The 11,989-nt window shown below is 34.9% G+C and overlaps 1 long non-coding RNA gene across 1 annotated transcript; it reads right to left on the bottom strand.

The window, feature by feature from the left end:
* Window positions 1–671: 671 nt before the first annotated feature.
* On the bottom strand, window positions 672–3,235 carry LOC110008392 (uncharacterized). Its single transcript, XR_002283246.2, has 3 exons — window positions 3,127–3,235; window positions 2,872–2,996; window positions 672–809 (listed from the first exon to the last, which is right to left on the bottom strand). It is a non-coding gene; the product is annotated as an uncharacterized LOC110008392 (long non-coding RNA).
* Window positions 3,236–11,989: the final 8,754 nt, after the last annotated feature.

The following is an 11,989-nucleotide window of genomic DNA, read 5'->3' as shown; positions in this document are numbered from 1 at the left end:
TGGAAACACGTTCAAATCGATTATCTCGGCTGAAAAAAATTGGGATTTCATTATAACACACCCTCTAGAGCACCTATTTTGCACAAAAAAGTTCAAATCGATTATCTCGGCTGAAAAAAATTGGGATTTCATTATAACACACCCTCTAGAGCTCCTATTTTGCACAAAAAATAAGTGCTCACATATCGCAAGATCTAAACTATTTTTTTAACTTCAATTTTTTCAATTAGTGATGGAAATAGATTTTAGAGTCAGCATGAAGGTTTCCAATGCTTAAAATACTTCGGACGAGGATTTCAAGAGAAGCTTTAGTTTGTTTTCATAAAGCACGAGGCTTATAAAAATTGCATCTAGTAAAGAATCCAACCTTACATAAAAGGAAAAGTATACAAAGAGACTATTTTTATTATTGATATAAGGAAACCACAATCATTCATGTTCCTTATATTTTAGATTAGGTGGTTACAATAGTGTAATTGATTAGACTCAAAGTTAAAAAAAAAAAAGAGAAATCTTGAACTTCATGACTCACCTCAACCATCCAATTTGTCATCTAATGGCCATGAGTAATTATAATGCAAAAAGTAACAATATGTAACAATATAATCAGGCACTCTTCCCCGTGTACTAGGATCCACACGTTCGTCCAAATAAAAGGGTAAACATCTTACCTGCAGAGTTGAGAAGTAAGGTTTTAAGAGGATGACAAACATAAGGTTCCTTGATGAACTCAGCAAGCTTTCCTCCTATGCCTTTGGAGTTTACGTCTGTGGATTCCCCAATAGATGATGTCTGAAGTTCATCAATCACTGCACCGATAAAGAAAACAATCAATCAAAACAAATGTACGACACTAAAACCCAACTTAATGCTACCTAATAAATTTCTTATAGGTCATATTCATTTCAATATTGACTATTAACCTGAACTCCTTAAAATTTTTTTCAGGTAAGTTTGCTAAGTGAAAGCAGATATGACCGCCTTATATATCTTGCAAATCATCACCATTCCTTCTTTATATATGCACAAGTTAAATTCTAGAATCCATGGATCATCCATGTTAATTTCAACTGACTAAGCATTTCGAACAGAAATGACTCTGTATTATTTCTGAATCGCAGCAATAAATTTTGATATAAAACGAACCCTCTTGCCTTGACATGCATCCATATTGCTCGAAGATTCATATGCAACTACTGGAACCATGATATCCAACAACCAAATAACACACAAGCATAAAAGAAAACTCAGTAGGGCAGCATGTATCCACTTACACACTCATAAGCACTTGAATCCACATGTTCACAATCAAACATGCATTATCAATCCCATTATTGAAAATATGGAGACAAACAGCACACAAGGGGATATAGGTTCAAGCAACCATGTAAATACCAAAAAATATGAGACTCTGCTAAATATTTAAGTTAAAAATATCATATGCTTCTCATGCTGATCAAATATGCAAAATACGCAACTTAAATACCACACCCTTAGATTCCTTTAAAACAAGGTCCACATAGAGCATTACAAATCTATCATGCATCAATTTAAATTGTAGTTTTAGTAGATAGCCTACCTCTCATTATCGCCAAACTGCTAAGGGCTTGTTTCTTTGGTAAATATTATTAATAATTTGATGGCATTCCATGAAACAAAAAAACAGGTTATTACAAAAAGAAACTGGTTAAATGCACTCATGATTTGAACTTCATTTATAGATTTATTGCTATAATCATGACAATAAAGTCCTGAGCCACAATAAGAGCAATACACATCCTGCCTGGTACAGAATACAAATTACATTTAAACTCTTTGGTTAATGTATCATTTGGAGTCAAAGGGTGAAAAAAGAGCTCTACTAGAGAACTAATTTGGGAGAGAAAAGAAAGATGGGGGAGAAAGGATTGCATATCAGCACATAAATCAATCCTGCAATGCCTTGCAAAACAAGCTTTGCCTTTAACATCAATGATGAATCATATTTCTAAGCTACAGTCATCCTGACAACTACAAAAAGCCTAAGAGATTCTGGTCGACATATATCAAGTCGACCATTCTAAAAATAATATTTGCAATCTGTAAGAAACTGAGATCCAATTACATATCCAAGTATACTGTCAAGGTTACTCCCACTATTTACAGAAATGCATGAGGAAAAAATGGAACAGTGGAAATCATTTAAAATGTCATTTTTTGTGATTGTTCCAATTTCCACATCCTTTTGATAGAAAATCTGGCCTCTAAAACCTTTGAATATCATGCATGATGGCGCGTTTTCCCTCTGAAATGAACCCCAACCAATCATTGTATTGCAAATCACTCCTATTTATTAAAAAATAAACTCCACATCTTCCTTTAAAGTTTTTTGAAAACATTCCAACACCATGAGAATCACAATCAAAGAAAGCAAAAATATTCTCCACTACATCACTCTGATGAACAATGCTCATGGAAAACAAATAAAATGAACTTATTTACAGATCTTATTAGGCATGCAGTATGCAATTGATTGTCACCAAGGGAGACCTTCACATACAACATACTGATTTTTATATAAGACAGACAACATGCCCATGGACTTTAGGCAATGTGCATTCAGCTGATCTTCAAGATAGTAATAAAGGGCTTGAAAAGGCAGAATAAATGTTATTTTGAAAGACAATTGTCATTGACACTCTATAAACATATTGTACAATATCTTAAACAAGATAGTAATGTGCATTCAGCTGATCCTCAAGATAGTAATAAAGGGCTTGAAAAGGCAGAATAAATGTTATTTTGAAAGACAATTGTCATTGACACTCTATAAACATATTGTACAATATCTTACCAAAAACTTCTTCCTTTTTGTTTTAATTTTATAATCACCTTAATAAAATCTTTAGTTGACAGCAACACAGGAAATGTGATATATTCCTTCAAGAGAATGCTACTTATCCGAGCTTTATCGTCGATAGAACAAATTGAACTTCCAAATTCAAACCTCAGGGAATCTGCCAGAAGAAATACTTAAATTCAGTTGGAGTCTTATATGAAGTATACTGATGAGGCAGAAACACCATTAAACTTATAAAAACAATGGCAAAATATCCATGTCAAAGGCATGCAGTTGAAAACTACTACCTCTGTTGAAGCAATTTTACTCTTTCTATGATGCTAATATTTTCACAGCGCAGTACAAAAGAACTCTCCTGGAAGGTACCCATAACAACCAAGAAAATCCCATCTTTACTGAAGAACTCCTCGCGCTCCTCCATTCTGTTCAACCAACAATGATAAGGGCCTGTAATTCCATTTCGGGAAAAACCTATTAAAAGATTTTCACCTTAAGATGAAAGAAACCAGTCAAAGTGATGAATCAACAGCTGTTGAAAACGCGCATCCTTCATTCCAGTTTGTTCTTTAAGCCTCTAACGGTGCATTTAATTGCATCCCTTATTGTTTATCAAATTTCTTACGACAGGCATGCTAGACTATTATTCTATTTAAAATCGCTAGTATTCCCATACAGTTTAAGGCAGTCCATGGCAGTTCTTAGCAAGTCTAACTCACAATGTCACTTTAATCTACTAAAAGAAATACTAAATATGGTAAACATTCGTAAATTTGTACTCAAAACTCCTCATGTAACTGTTCTGTAATCACCAATAATGTGATTATTTCTAGACCAAATCCATAGATTTTGCTTAGAACTTGAATAGTGCATCTATGGACACAAAAGTACTTTAAGGAGTCTATTCTGAACTTTCATAGTTTGAATTTGCCGTTATGAGGCCATTTTCTGAATATTTTTCTCGGAAAATTATGTCAGTTGAACTTTAGGGAAAAACTAAATCTTAGTCTCTTGTCAAATTGCTTTACAATTTTGATTTTAACTCAAGGAGATTGTAAGTTGTGCCAGCACCATACATCTAAGTCTCCTAGATCTTGTCACCACGCTTTAACACTTACGAGAAAATCTTCATTCGTCTGAAGAATATTTGGTAACGACTTAACCCTTGTACCCATTTTGGATACCAATGCGCATTTTGGTTACACAGCTGTCTTTGTACAAACAAAACCTGGCATTTTGCTCGTGGGATGAAAACTGGTATTTCCAGTCTTCATTTCACTCACAAAATGGTGGCAAGTGCACTGCACCTTCTTGAGATTCCAAAATGTCACCCAGAAAAATCACTTGAACCACATCTGCGCCATCACCAAAAATGCTGCCGTAACACTGCCCGGGCATGTTATGGGACGGACTACAAACTAATCCTCAATACATTGTGTGAACCAGCGTTTTAAAAATCGCCGAGCCCGGTTCGACTCGAAATTCACGAAAATGGACCGGATCGGTTTAAAAATCGGGAATCGTCCGGTTCTAGAGAGAACCGGACGATTCCGCACAGTGACTCGCCGATTCACTGTGCGGAATCGGCGAGTCCGTGAAGAACACGGGTTGCACAGTGTTCTTCATGGATTCTTTCAAATTTATCATTTTTTGATCATTTTTTTCGTTTTTTTTGGCATGTGATCTGATTTGCAGGCTGTAAACAGCTTTATTCAGCTTTTTCAAGGATTAAATGGTGGAAAAATTGGTTGTTTTTTTATCACGAAAAATTCGGGGTTTAGGGTTTCCGCCTTTTCTGAAATTTCATGCCAAATAGGGTATGAATCTTTCAAAATTTGTAGGCATTTTGATCTTAAAGCTGTGAATCAAAACCTTTTGTTACTAATTTGTGATAATCGTTGAGAAAAACAGAGTTTTTTGGAGATTGACGGCTTCGGTTCACAAAAACAGGTAAGAACTTTGGGTTTTTTTTTTTTCCGCCATTTGATTTATTTCACGGCATATTTTGAACAAAATGAGTTTAATAATTAGGGTTTTTAATCTTTATTGTGTCTAGTATGATTTAAAATTTTCAATTTTACGTAATCTGGTCAATTACATCAAGAAATTTGATATGAACAGTGAGATGTCTGAGGAACCAAATTCCGCTGTTTTTTTTTTTTTTTCCGCCTTTTGATTTTGTTTTCATGATATATTAGAAATAATGTGTTAAAAATTTAGGTTTTTGATTCCTTATATTGTTGTTTATCAGAAAATATACTCAATTGGATGTAATTTATTCACTTAGAGGTGAATTTTTGAGTTAAAATCGCTTATGTAAAACGACTCTGTGAAGAACAATTTTTTTTTTTTTTTTTTTTTTTGTAGCCCATGATAGAATTTTTTGTAATCCATGATCGAATTTTTTGTAATCCATGATCGAAATGTTTGTTTTTTTTTCTTGTAATCCATGATCGAATTTTATTTTTTATTTTTTATTTTTGTAACCCATGATAGAATTTTTTGTAATCCATGATCGAATGTTTTGTAATCCATGATCGAAATGTTTGTTTTTTTTTGTAATCCATGATCGAATTTTTTGTTTTTTGTTTTTTATGTAACCCATGATAGAGTTTTTTGTAATCTATGATTGAATTTTTTGTTATCCATGATGTAAATGTTTTTTTCTTTTTTTGTAATCCACGATTGAATTTTTTGTTTTTTTGTTTTTTTTGTAATCCATGATTGAATTTTATGTAATCCATGATCGAATTTTTTATAATCCATGATAGGATTTTCTGTAATCCATGATCGACTTTTTTGTAATCCATGATCGAAATGTTTGTTTTTTTTACTTGTAATCCATGATCGAATTTTTTGTTTTTTTTTTTTTTTTGTAACCCATGATTGAATTTTTTGTAATCCATGATCGAATTGTTTTTTTCTGTTTTTGTAATCCACGATCGAATTTTTTGTTTTTTTATGTTTTTTTTTTTTTTTTGTAATCCATGATCAAATTTTATGTAATCCATGATCGAATTTTATGTAATCCATGATCGAATTTTATGTAATCCATGATCGAATTTTTTGTAATCCATGATCGAATTTTTTGTAATCCATGATTGAATTTTTTGTAATCCATGATCGAATTTTTTGTAATCCATGATCAAATTTTTTGTAATCCATGATCGATTTTTTAGAAAATTTATGATTTTTTTTTTTTAATCCATGATCGACCTTTTTGAAAATTTGTTAATTTTTTTTTTTAATCCATGATCGAATTTTTTGAAAATTTGCTGTACTTTTTTTTTTTATTTCTTTTTATCCATGACCGAATTTTTTGAAAAATGATGATTTTTCAAAAAGATGTGAAAATCGTGATAAAGTTTTGATTATCATGATGTATTAAACATTTAAACCCAATTTTTAATTTTTATTGTTTGAGTTTGCTGTAATTTTTTTTTTTTTTTTTCCATGATCAAATTTTTTGAAAAATGATGATTTTCCGAAAAGATGTGAAAATCGTGACAAGGTTTTAATTATCATGAGGTATTAAACCATATTTTAAATTTTTATTGTTAAAGTTTTTGTTGAAAATTTGTATGTTGATGGATTATTTATGCAAAAAAATGCATGTTATTATATTTTCAATACAAAACTGTATTTTTTTTATCTGTTGTTCATGGATTTTTTAGTTGGAATGACTGATGTTAGCCGGCTCTTTGAAGAATTGTTTTTATTATTAATTTTTTAATGCAAAAAATGTATGTTCTTGATAATTGAGTTGTAGCCATGTTTGGAGCTTGCATTTTGTATTATTCTAAATGTTTGTAATTGATATGTACGAAAATATTATTATCAAAAAAGGTATTTTGCAATAACAAATAACAACGAATATGACTACATGAACTACCGCAACATATTATCACTACATATGGTGATTATTTTTCTTTTTGAACTGTCAGGTTAATTTAAACTTTTTACATCTTAAAACAGTTGAATCATGTCAAGATCTACAGAAGACCCTGCATGGCAACATGGGGTCAGACTTGATCCCAACAAGAAAGACAAAATTATTTGTAATTACTGTCAAAGAGTGATAAGTAGTGGGGTACATAGGTTCAAGCAACACTTGGCAGGGGTTAAGGGAGAAGTTTCTGCATGCACTAGTGTCCCTAGTAATGTAAAAAAACAGATGGTGGCAATTCTTAATGCTAGCAAAGGTAAAAAAATTGCCAAACATAGGATGAATGAGGAGATAGCTAGTTTATATACACCATCAAGCATGAATGATACAGAAGAGCAATATAATTATGACCTAGAAGAGCAATATAATAATGAGCTGGACATGGCCACAAGATTGAGTTTACATGAACAATATCAGAGGGAATGTGGGTTTAGAATGCCTGGTGGGTCTAGCTCAGACATGCATGGTGGGCCTAGCTCCGATATGCATGGTGGGCCTAGTTCAGATATGCATGGCGGGTCCAACTCGAGCATGTATGGCGGGCCCAGCTCAAATATGTATGGAGGGGTTGGTGGCAATATGTATCAAGGAGAATCAGTTGTTGAAGAAATTGTTTCTAAGTTACCTAGGAGTGCCAGTATTGCAGGTCATGGGCGTAAAGACCCATTTCTCTCAAAGCCTAAGTCACAACAGATGACCCTAAAAGGCATGGTTAAAGGTACAAGAAACATGTTAGGGAGATATGTTGGTAAATGGTTTTACGATAAAGGGATTCCCTTTGATGTAGCCAATAGCCCATATTTTCCACCTATGGTTAGTGCAATCCAGAGAGCCGGGCCCGGGGTAAAACCCCCGACGGCATATGAGCTCAGTGGGCCAATATTAGATGAAGAGGTAGAGAAAGTTAAAAAGTGGATTGAAGAATATAAACAGAGTTGGCCAAAGACAGGAATTACTCTCATGAGTGATGGTTGGTTGAATAAAGTTAGTAAAAAGGAGTTTTTAAACTTCTTGGCCTATTCCCCAAAAGGTACAGCTTTTTTGTCTAGCAAAGACGTATCAGGGACGAAGAAAGATGCAAACTTCTACGTACGACTATATGATCAGATAGTGGAGGAGGTGGGAGATAAGCATGTAGTTCAGTTTATTACGGACAATACGCGTGCATGTGTTTCTGCGGGCAGCAAGTTGATGGATAAGAGGAAGCATCTAGTATGGACCCCGTGTGCTGCACACAGCATCGATCTTATGTTAGAGGAAATCGGTGAGATCAAAATTGTGAAGGAGACTCTTGATGAAGCAAGGTTGGTGTCGAGATTTATATACAACCACTCTAAAATATTATTTCTGTTTAGAGAACACTCTAAGAAAAAAGAGATAATCAGGCCTGTCATAACCCGCTTTGCGACCGATTACTTAGCTGTGGACTCCATTCAACAATCTGAAGGTGCATTAAAGAGATTGTTTACTTGTGAAGAGTGGTTAAATGATCGCCTCTCGAAGTCCAGTACTGGTATAAAAGTGGATAACATAATCTCAAATAGGCTGTTCTGGTCTCGATGTTCCAGTGTTGTAGAGGCCACTGCCCCTTTGGTCACGGTGTTAAGAATGGTGGATGCTGATAAGAAAGCTACTATGGGTATCCTTTATGAAGGTATTGAGAGGGCGAAATCAGCTATTGGGGAGAAGTGTAATTTTGCTAGCAAAGTGATCGAGATTATAGAAAAGAGGTGGAACACCAAATTCGGACATCCAATTCATTATGCTGGTAAATATATATTTATATCATTACAATGTTTCAGTTTAAATCATTTTTTTATGAAATTGTAAATGACATTTTTCTACCTATATATTTTTTAGGTAACTACTTCAACCCAAAATTTTTCTATTTAACACCTGAACAACCCCACAAGATTATGGAAGGGGTCAGATACATTATTGCAAGGTTGGAGAGAAGCCATCGAAACCAAGTAGCAACAATACAAGAGGTATTATTTAATGTTTGGGTAAGAACTTCATTGAGTTGTTATATTTGTGAGGAATAATGCACTAAAACGTAATATATTTGTTTTAGCTTGCTATGTATAGGGATGCTATAAGATCCTTCGGAACTAGACCTGCCAGAAATTCTTGAACTATGATGGATCCAGGTTATCCCCTCGCTAATATTTTGTTTATTCATATATTTAATCTTATGAATTGTTCTTGCCCTTACAATGCTTTTTTAATTTTAATCCAGCTGAATGGTGGGAGATATATGGTACTGATGCACCTCACCTAAAGAGGATAGCAATCAAGGTGCTCTCCCAGACATGTTCTGCTACTGGCTGTGAGCGCAACTGGAGTACGTTCCAATGGTTGCACACTACTAGGAGGAATCGACTCGCTTCTGAGAAGCTTCATAAACTAGTCTACGTTCATTATAATTTAAACCTCAGAGAGCGACAAATAAGAAGGAAGCTTGAAGACTATGGGCCGATAGACTTAGACACAATATTTGTCACAGACACAACAGACCGATGGGTAGTAGAAGAGGAGGAGCCAGTGTTGCACAAGAGAGCGTTTCTTGAGGCTATCGGTGATGAAGATATTGCAGAAAGTGATGAGCGGCATGAAAGAGGAAGCAGCCAGCCAATGTATCCACAATATGTCGGTGATGTTGTACCTAATGAGGGAGAGTGGGAAGGGGGTCTAAGAGAAAATGAGAGAGATGATGATTCTGAGGCCACCCTATCCCAGCCATATTATTCACATATCGAGTCCCAACAGCAATAGTGTAGGGATGAGCACGACAGTGCAGATGAGCATGAAGGATGGACAAGCTTCGGGGATTTTGGATTGGGAACACAACAAAACACTAACACTCAGGGATTTGGGAATAGTCAGACGCCCGCTAATATCGATGATTCGTTTTTAGATCGAATCAATGAATTGTCAAACGAATTCAATCAATGGCACCAGCGTGACCAAGAAGAACAACAACGTCGTCTATCATTTTATTTTTAGATCGTATGTTACTAATTTTATGCTTTATTGTAGTCCATGTATGTTGATATACTTATTCCATGATAATTCTATGTTTATCCTTTTGTGTGATGTAAATTAAATGTTGAATGGCGGTTCATGCAGGGGAAAAACATATCAATATTCGCATATTCATTCAAAAACATGAAAATTCTTAATGGAGTACCCTCATTTTTTATTGAATTCCTAAAAAACAATATTTATAATGAATTTTAATAATTTTTTCGGATTTTTTTGAAACTTTATTCTGACCGATTCACCCGATTCCGATCCGGATCGCTGATTCGCCGATCCGTATCGCCGATTCGCCGATCCGGATCGGTTTTTGGAAAGCCCGATCCGGGTCACTGATCCGGTTTTTAAACCATTGGTGTGAACTAAGTTCTAAATAATGAATAGTTACCCCATAACCATCATTAGGTCATGGGACATCCTAAAGACCTCTTGCACCAGTCACTCAATAACAACGCCCCCTGTAATTTCAATCTCCTTAAAGTCAAGAATCCTCCCTTTCGTTGAATCCTCCGCACCACAACCCAATCAATAAAAAATCCATTCCATGATCTTTTAAAATTTAAATATGCATATACAGGATGCATCATAAATAAGGGCCGTAATCTGCTTACGCAGGTCCCAGTAGGGATGAGCTGGAAACAGTCATAATAACCTGCTTACGTGGGTTCCAGGAGGGATGAGCTATAAACGGTCTTAACCTTTGGCTTTTTATTCATAAATTGGCCGCTTTCAGGACTCGAACCTGCACTCTTAGGCTGGCTACCCAAGTTTTTTACCCTCACACCAACCTTTGGCTCTTGGGCTAGCTACTGAAAAATGTTTGTGCCAGAAGTAATAAAACCTTAGAAAGCAAAGCAGTTCCCAACATGGTTGCAATTCAATTTTAATATATATGATGTATGTCTCATTTTCAGTTATAAATTAGGAAACTAGGCTAAAGAGTACATCTAGTAATATGGAATATGGTGATGTAGACAATAGGAAAACCTACTAAATTCTTGGGATACTGCTATACTGTGGTCAGGAGGTCCGAAAATGATTTGAAACAACTTAATAAAACAGTCACTTAAATACATGGCATTTCAACCGTAAATAAATAAAATACAAAAATGAACTTCTTAGGAGAGATAAAAGGCAGTACTGTCATGTTGACAAACATTACCGAAAAAAACCCTAAAGATGGGAGTTTACCTTCTCCTTCATTAAGAGAAAACTCAAAGAGTGGCAGCAGATCTTCTTCAAGAGGAAAGTCACTTGACAGCCCAAACTCTATTGAGAACCTAAAAGAGAATATCCAAACAAAAATAAAATTAGGTAATGAATAAAGCATTAACAGTGAAAATTGCAATGAAGGATAAAATATAACTAGGAATGAAAATATGAGATTACCCAAACAGTATATTCGAGAAGAAACCCTAAAAATCTCTCTGAAATGCCTGGTTCTAAGAGCCATTGATCGAGTAAGTAGGTTCAGCTGTGGCTTTCGCGTAAATTTTCAGAGAGCTCTATAGTGGCCTCAATATATATTACAACGAAGATTTTTAAACCTTCAACATAAGTCTTAATACCCTAGGTCTCGTATATTGAACTAGGGTTTAGGGTTTAAGCAAAGAGAAGAATTTTGAACACTCTCTAAGGCCAGTTTGGATGTGCAATATATTCCCCACCAACCCCATTCTCCCTCGGGAAAGCTTTCTATGATAGAAGTTCTATCCTCCCCCACCTTTTAACTATTGATTTAAAATGGAGGGCTGAGATTCATTCACTCAAGCTGTCACAAAATGGGGACACGGGCTAAAAGGGAGGGCTGAGATTCATTCACTCATGCTGTCACAAAATGGGGACACAGGCTCAACCGGTAACCATTTAAAATAAGCCCGTAGTAGAGAGAGATTGGTTCTTTCTATTCAAAGCTTCCTGTGCAAATCCGTTATTAATGAAGCTCCGAGTTGTTCTTACATAACTCAACGTATTTCTCCACAAAAAAGTAAGAATGGTTCCCTCTGAGACTAATGAGAATGGTTTCTATACTTCCCCTATAGCATAGAAGATCTATGTTTTCCCTACCATCCAAACATCCAATTTTGATCAAGAGAGCTACTCACCGTTTGATCTTAGATCCGACGTCTCAAAGTATTTTATTTTTAATTTTTTTATACAAATTGTGT

This window comes from Amborella trichopoda, chromosome 7 (assembly GCF_054954075.1).
Source record: "Amborella trichopoda isolate Santa Cruz 75 chromosome 7, AtrichopodaSantaCruz75HAP2 v2.0, whole genome shotgun sequence".
Classification (NCBI taxonomy): domain Eukaryota; kingdom Viridiplantae; phylum Streptophyta; class Magnoliopsida; order Amborellales; family Amborellaceae; genus Amborella; species Amborella trichopoda.
The sequence above is the reverse complement of the archived record's forward strand: the minus strand, read 5'-3'. Positions and strand labels throughout refer to the sequence as shown.